The sequence below is a fragment of the Haemaphysalis longicornis genome, unplaced genomic scaffold (genome assembly GCF_048455015.1).
Source record: "Haemaphysalis longicornis isolate Haplotype H1 unplaced genomic scaffold, Haemaphysalis longicornis Haplotype H1 scaffold_6, whole genome shotgun sequence".
Classification (NCBI taxonomy): domain Eukaryota; kingdom Metazoa; phylum Arthropoda; class Arachnida; order Ixodida; family Ixodidae; genus Haemaphysalis; species Haemaphysalis longicornis.
In genome coordinates, this window is record NW_027526407.1 from 130,525,088 (window position 1) to 130,532,929 (window position 7,842).

The 7,842-nt window shown below is 42.2% G+C and overlaps 1 long non-coding RNA gene across 1 annotated transcript in view; it reads right to left on the reverse strand.

Moving 5' to 3' along the window:
* Positions 1-7,073, reverse strand: part of LOC144141944 (uncharacterized) — a 51,501-nt gene extending 44,428 nt beyond the window's left edge. Inside the window, exon 1 of the long non-coding RNA XR_013316766.1 lies at positions 6,941-7,073. This is a non-coding gene — a long non-coding RNA (uncharacterized LOC144141944). The remainder of the gene's footprint in view (positions 1-6,940) is intronic.
* Positions 7,074-7,842: the final 769 nt, after the last annotated feature.

Sequence of the window (7,842 nt, forward strand, 5' to 3'; positions counted from 1 at the left end):
TAAACCATTATTGAGCTAATTGGTTTAAAGTGCTTAAACCAAAGAATACGTTTGATTTGAGAAAAATTGAATATTACAAATTACCACGGATTTTCAGCAATTATGGGAAGCGATGCGGAGGGTACTATGTTCGATGTCTTTTTCGATGAGCTGCCAATTTAAGCCTTGCATATTCCATCATTGAAGCGAGCGAAGCGCACGTGCAAAATGCATGTCTGGAAACGATATGAATTGTACTTGCGGCGCGTATGTGTTTTTCTAAGCGTCCCGATGGAAGTATGTGAACTGTGTACGGAAATGTTAACTGTGATTTTCGACTTTCGTTATGTTTTTTAATATGATTAGTATAGGAAGCTATCAATGACAAGTGCTTTCTTTGTAAACAAGTTTAGTAATTGCATTATGTAGAGCTGTAATAAATTATGAGTATATTTATTCACTGCTGTAGGTAATTTTCACACAATGCCTATTTGTGTGGCGTTCGTTTTTATATGTATTATTGAGGCATGTGTTGAACTTTTTGGTAATTTCAAATATTTATTTGTTCAAAAGATTCGAAATTTATTGTGTACGCGGATCGTGTTTTCTTGAATGGCTGTTAACTATGCCGGCTGCCTGGGCCACACTCAAGCACGCTAATGCTTAGGCGGCGCAGAATTACGAATGTTTGTAATTTGCAGTGCACAAATAAACTTACTTACTAGCTTACTTACTTACTATGTCTCTCAGCCTCGCCCTCAAAATTTCAGCTGCCATAGCCGCCATACAAAGTCTCGTGCGGGATGAGTATAATGTCCCCACATTTACTCATTTCGTACACCTTCCCCCGCATTATTCTTTCTGCTTTAAGGCACTCAGTTAGTACGCCGACGCCGATGTCACATCATAGCCGAGGCAGGGAAAATGCAGCGCACTAAAATAACATTTTTCTGACACCACGAAACGGACGGTAACTACCTCGCTGTTTGCAATTGCAGTGACTTAAACAAGCCCTAGCAGACCCATGTTTAGGCCACTGCATTTACGCCTTGTTTAAAATACCTTTGTCGACTGAGTTTCTTTTCTATTTCAAGGTTGACGTGAAGGGAAAGACGCGAGTCGTTTGACTGTAAACACGATAGCGGTCGAAGAAAGTTTCTACGTTTAGGTATAAAAGATTGTTTCAGGGAGAGTTATGGTATTTACAAAAAAACTTTCGGAAATAAGATAGTTTTCATATTGAACCACTTTAGCGAATCGTAATTCTTCGTTTCCCGATTTAAAATACCAAGGAATGGCATGGTGCGCTCTCGCGAGCGGCGGCCACGGAGCGATGTCCCGCAGTAAACAGAACCAAAAAAAATGGTAGCGCTCATTTGTGTATGCCTCGAGATGACCGCCCAGCGTTCCTAGCGCACGTTTTTTTTTTAAATCAAGCGTGCATATTTAGAGAGATTTGCCAGGAGTGGCGACAAAAAGGTCCAGTGTTCGCCGTTATCATGGTAACAATTGCTCAAAACAAGAAAGGTCATAGCGTAAACCCTTCTAAGGTGATGTTCAATTATTATCTCTTCCAAAACCATGAAAAGAGCTCACTCTTATCGAAACAATGACGGAGTAAATGTCGTTGCGGCAGCAGCGAAGAAGCACACCGGCTGCATTCATGCACATAAAGCATTGTGGTGAGCGTGGAAATTACGTACCGCTTCGCTACCTTCAAGTCATACGCATGAGTGTTAGCTTATTTCGTGTTTTCTTGCGCCAAGGGATCGGGGCCGTGGTGGACACAACACAACGAGTCCCGATTGCTAGTTAGTGTAACAATTAGTTTGTATTTGCAAACTGCCTCTACAATATTGCAGTTGGATGTGTGATTGGAATGTCCATATCTTAGGTGACCATCAGCCACCAGACATCTAGCGTCATGTCGGGGAAAATGAAATATGCCGAAGGCCTTTCCTCTCAGCATTTTATACTTCAGTCCATCAGACCTTCCCTTCAGGAGCACGGTGGCTGCAGAGTGCCGCAAAGTCATACTCATAGGTTGACGTAACTAAGACCTGTGCACGCCACTCTGACGCTGCCTTTCATTTCGATGGAGATAAGATAAAGCCCAGACGAGGCTAGAACGGAGAGGTATGCGAGCCCGCACCTCCACTGTAGCATACATGTACACCACAGAGTGTCGTCAGCACAGGGACATGGCTTTGCGGCCCTTTTCAGCGGCTGAGCAAGAGATGCAAACGTCCGGATGACAGAAATACCCAGACCATGAGTTTGCGGGCAATTACAACTTCTTAAGTCGAATTCTAAATGTCGGGTCGACTAATGACCGTTTAGAATTTTTAGATTATAATCGCAAGCATAACTGCAATAATTAAAATGTTATTAACAAGTACGAGGTTGTTGCTACGCTAAATGGCAACGACCGCCCGCGATCATGCCTCTGCTCCCGTGATGGAGCAGCGGCATGATGTCGGGTGAAGCTTTCGCTATCAAATAGGGTTTACCAAAGGTGAACCAAAGTAATTTTTAATGGAACTGTGGCAAATCAATGGGGTTCGGAAATAGGTACCTATGGTAGTAGAAGAGATTATCTGCATTGCTCAACACACCGCCTGTTTGTGCTCTCGAGCCTTCGTATTTGTTATGTAATGTATAAATAATAAATTTGCGGCGGCAACATTATGCTTTGCCAGGAGACTCTGGATAAGCATTGCGGAAGCTTGTAGATAAGTAGCCAGGTGGGAACTCTGATGTCGGCGTGGCAACGTTTTAAACGCAGAAGATAGTTCTCGTGGTGCGCAGATGTTTTAATGGAGAAACCGCCTTTCATGAGGTTTATTTGTGTGATCATCGGCTCATTTATTATAGTGCTGATATAGTTCTACCCAATATATCAAGCACATAGAAGACATTTCGGAAGCTCATAGTGAATTTGGAAGTTTTACTAAAACATAAGCTTAAAACTTTGACGACACTAACAATTTGTCAAGCAATAACACACTACACCACGGCCGCATAAATCGCTCTGTACAAATTATCTTGTTTTTGATTCAGCTTTACATTACGTGCGTCGGCAGCTTAAAACATTCTGAGTGATCTAGTATTTCCCTATTGTTATTCTGTACAATATAGTCTCCTTCAAAATAACCAAACGTATGCCTCTCATTTCCCAGCTCATTTAAAACTTTAGGCTTCATTACTGTTCCATATGTAGAGGCACAAACAATTGCTTCGATAACAGCTGCCGTAGGCAGCTTGACGATGCAGCAGCCATTTTAACACTAATTAGCTGCATCGTGACAAATTAAACACAGTTATAAGGGAACCACAAACATAAAACATAAGATCACCAAACAATTTTTGTTTTATTTTGTCAGACGTAGCGCTTGTTTCGTCCACGAGTGGGAAAATAAGCAAATACAGCAAACAAAAAAAAAATGAAGTAGACCCCCTATTTTGATACACTTCATACGTTCTTAACGCTTCAACGCTCGGTATATCTCAAAATGAACACAATCAAAGGCGTGTAAAAGAGAACGTCGAGTATTCTCAATAAGTATTATAGCACGCTTTGTGAACCACCAGATCTGCTGTGTTAATTAAAGAGTAGTTTATCTCTTTCTGTCGGGAACCGTATATGTTACGCGTATTGCTCATGTTTTCTTACGCCTTTCTTTATTCGAGTACTTAGGCGATATTTGAACAAGTTGGAGGTTTGAATAACAAGACTTTTCAGGAAAGGTTCTTGTTTGGCTTCTTGTAACTTACGTAAAATACGTGAGGAAAAATATCTTTTGGGTGTATAAAGTTTATGCTATGCGGACTAGTTTACATTATCTCAACCCGTTCGGGAATAGCTCAGCGTGAAATATAAATTGGATTAAAATACGGCCTATTCTTTTTTGCGCGTTGCTTCCTAACAGCCTCAAAGCTGCTTCCGTGATACACGTTACCGCTGAGACATATTCTTGAAACGATTGCATAACATAATGTTAATAATGAACATGATTCGATTGAAAACCGTGTGTATTTTATTGCTCAGTTTAACGCGACGACGCAACGCAGGCGATGAGGCGCAGCGTAGTGATGGGCTCTAGAATATTTTGACCCCCTGGGGATCTTTAGTGTGTGCGGAAATCTCGCACATGGTCATTTTTGCTTTTTGCCTCCATCAAAACATCAGATGCTGCAGCCGGTAGTCGAACCCGCATCCTCGCGATCAGCAGCTCAACGCCTTCTCCACTGAGCCAGCGTGAGGGGGGTACCAGTGTGTATTTAAATGTTCGCTTGTTTTTGTTTGAAAGAAGGATTTCTACCTCTACCAGCCACCGGTTTTAAATTGCTGAATACCAGTTGGGTTGCGTTTTAACATGTATTACAAATGACAAATGGAGGAGCTGGTTCTGATAAACAGCAATTATAAAAGTTACCTCAGCTTTCTGGCCATTCTCAAAATGTCAAAACTGCTCAGTTTAAACCTGCATAAATGGGAATCACTGAGGTCACACGCCGGATTGTTTCGGTGTCAGCGCTTGTGTCGGGCGCCGTGTAGCCCCAAGCTAGCACATCAGGCTGGCGAGGTTCTTCGGTCTCACCCTTCGAAACATGCTCCTCTCCGTTTCCTTTCTTCGGATACACGGCCGGGCTACAGTGGCAGCGGCCGCCACTCGAGCCCATCAGCGGCCGACGTGGCTGCGTTCGGGTTCCCGGCCCCGCGAATTCCAGGTAACGGCTGTCAGAATATCTGGTTTCACTTCCTGTAGAGCCACGTGTGTGAATTCAAGGCACGTAGCATGTGGACTTGTTGCGAGGGTCGTTCACAGCTATGCTTTCCAACCACCTTCACAGCGTGCATTCGAGCCATTTTTTTTCTGCACGTTAACCTCTTGTCAACAACACAAAATTCAGTGGCCGGGGTTTATTCTGTGCCCTTAGATAAAACTATATTGTGTCGCCCTTTATCCTAACCCCCTTTTTATCAACAGTTTTTTTTCATAGAGCTTTATAGCTGGGTGGTGAGTGCACAGGAGCAGATAAATTCCTCCCTACATAAAAAGTTACACTTTTTGTTTTTCCGTCAAGGGAAGTTGAACCTGTCGAAGAGTGTGTGGTAGTGAAGGTTTTTGATGCAGTTGTGACCACACTAGGTGATCTTCAGCATCCACTGTAGACTGTCATATGAGCGTTTGTAGTGTGCGCTGTTTCTTTTTTGAAACCCACCCGGAAAAAAATTGGCTCTAATCCACGCTGTAAAGGTGGTCGAAAGAAGAGCTTTGAACTAACCCCACACAAATGCTACATGCGAAGTCGCTTGAGTTGCCAAACTTGTATCGACAAAGAGTTAAACCAGAGATAATACCAGCCACTACCTTTTATTCATGAGGGTGGCGTCACAAACGCAGAAATTTCGGCCACGACCTGGTTCGAGCGGCTGCCGCCACCGAGGTAGCCCGGCTACGCGTCGGAAGAAAGATAACGGATAGAAACATGTTTCAAAGGGTTAGACAACGGAACCTAGCCATCCTGATTTCCTAGCTCGGGGCTACACCACCACGCCACACCAGTGCAGACAACGAAACAATCCGGTATGTCAACTTAGTGATTCCCATTAATACAGATTGAAACTAAATAGTTTTGTAAGTGTTAGGATTGCGAGAAAGCTGGCGGAACTTTTATATTCGCTATTTTTCAGAACCAGTTGCTCCATTATCCTTTTGTATTACCTGATAAAACACAACTGAATTGGTATTCCGCAATTTAGAAAACGCAGTCCCGTTCGTGACAAGCAGTGCGCTGTATGTGGCGCTTCTTTAGGAGGCAGATTTCTGTAAGTGGCCTCTACATTTTGTTTTACCGCCCGGCTAACTTATCCGGAATGTGTCTTTGCCGTACGACCATTTATTCCCACCGGGTCCGGCTTACCCTAGAAGTGCTGTCTAAAAAGTTAATCAATCCGTGCGTAGTAAGCGTGTAATGAACGCGAAGCTACTGCAAAACTGGCCCAATACGGTTGCTAAAGCAGACGATAAAGACGACAGAAGTGTCCCGCCGACGCGCCTGCAAGGGGGAGCACGGGGAACACTGAGTAATAGAGCCCTTTCGCCGCACCAACTAGGCTGTCCTCCGTGAGTGAAAAGCGCCTTCGGCCTGCCCAGCCGCGTTGGGAGTCTATTGTCCCGCATGCCATGAACGAACCGTCAGCTGGCAAAGGTAGAAAGCTTTGATTTAACAGTAAATTGACTGTTTTTAGGTGCACGCAAACCTAATACATTACATAAAATTTGGAAATTAGCGAGAACTGACCCCTTCAAAAAATCCAAACGACAAAAACTGAGTTTACGTAGCAATCAGAAATCTTTTTTTCTCGTACGGGTGACGGTGTTGTATGTCACCACGTTGACAAGAGATAACACCGCATTTGCGCGGTGACTAGAGAAATGCATTACCTCCACTAATAGCTTCTTAACAATCACGAGAACTTTATAGTGTAGAAATATCCGAAGAGATGTCAGTTGAAAACTAAAATGCACAATTGAACACTACAACGTAACTGCCAACGAAACTATCGCCGAATAGTCGTTACCACCTACAGATCCTATAAAACCTGGCGTTGGTACAGTTAGTGCATTGCAGGTACAACAAGAATGCATTTGTTAGTAGCGGGCTTTTTAAATCTCTTAGAAAGTGTTTTTTAAGGGCGATAAAACGTTCACATTCATACTAACGTGAAAATATTGTTGTTTATTTAAGCAATAAGGGGCTTTGCTTTCTCTTTACCTTGTGCTTCAAAACACTATTTTCTCAAAGTATAACACGCTACCTGAAAGATTTGCGCATTGCTTGGTGCTTCGCCGCTACGGAAGACACCGTCATAAATTGAGATATCGACATGTGAACGAAGCTTTTTTGTAAAAAAAAATTCCGACATATCAAAAGAAAAATTTGTACTACTCACTTTCGGGGTGCACCTTGAGTGGCCAAAACAAGAGCCACCAAAAAGATCACTTCAATACAGCTTGTCCTCATCACAGCACTGGAAGCACAAAAACACGAAGCCAGGCATTGTTCTGCTCTTAAATCCAGACTGCTACGATATGAGAAGTATTCAATTATATATACAAATATTGCTCCAAATACATCTGGGCGTGTTGTAAATATTGCTTAAGCTTTCTCATGAGACCTCGAGAACAATTGAGGTATTCAATTCTCCTCTAACAAATTTGATTTATTTTCATGAAACATGCTTTTATTTTGTATACTTTCGCAAAAATGCCAGCACCTTTATTTGAATACTTCCGTACATACTTCGGAATACTTCAGTGCAAATGGTCTGTCGTTTCTGCTGCCTACGTTCGTACGCTCATCAATTGTTTAAGAAAAAAAGATGCGAGACAGAACTTTCTGTGACCTCGTTTAAATGTGTTTTCCTTTGCAGCTTGTAAGTTTTGTTTTTGTAAAACTTGATATTTAAATACATGTATTTTTAAAACGAATACTAAATACACAAAACAAAAGTAATATTTTTTTGGAAAAGGTATCTTCTGAGAAGTAAAAGAACCCAAGTTATACGTGTTTATGGTCGAAGACCTACTAAATGATACGACGAAAAAAATATGCCTAATTGGGGTGAGTTGCATGCGTCATGATTTCGTGAAAACTTGCCTATCTAAAATATTACATGATGAAATATTAGTAAAAAGTTAATTTAGGCCATTTTATACCCAATAAACAATTTGGGATTAAAATCCGGGTGCCTTGCTGGAAACATTTTCGCCGAAAAAACAGTGAAGCCCGTGAGTAGCACGGAAAAGCCATCAAAACTTCCACGATATCTTTGCGGCTCGCTGTGAACTTGCC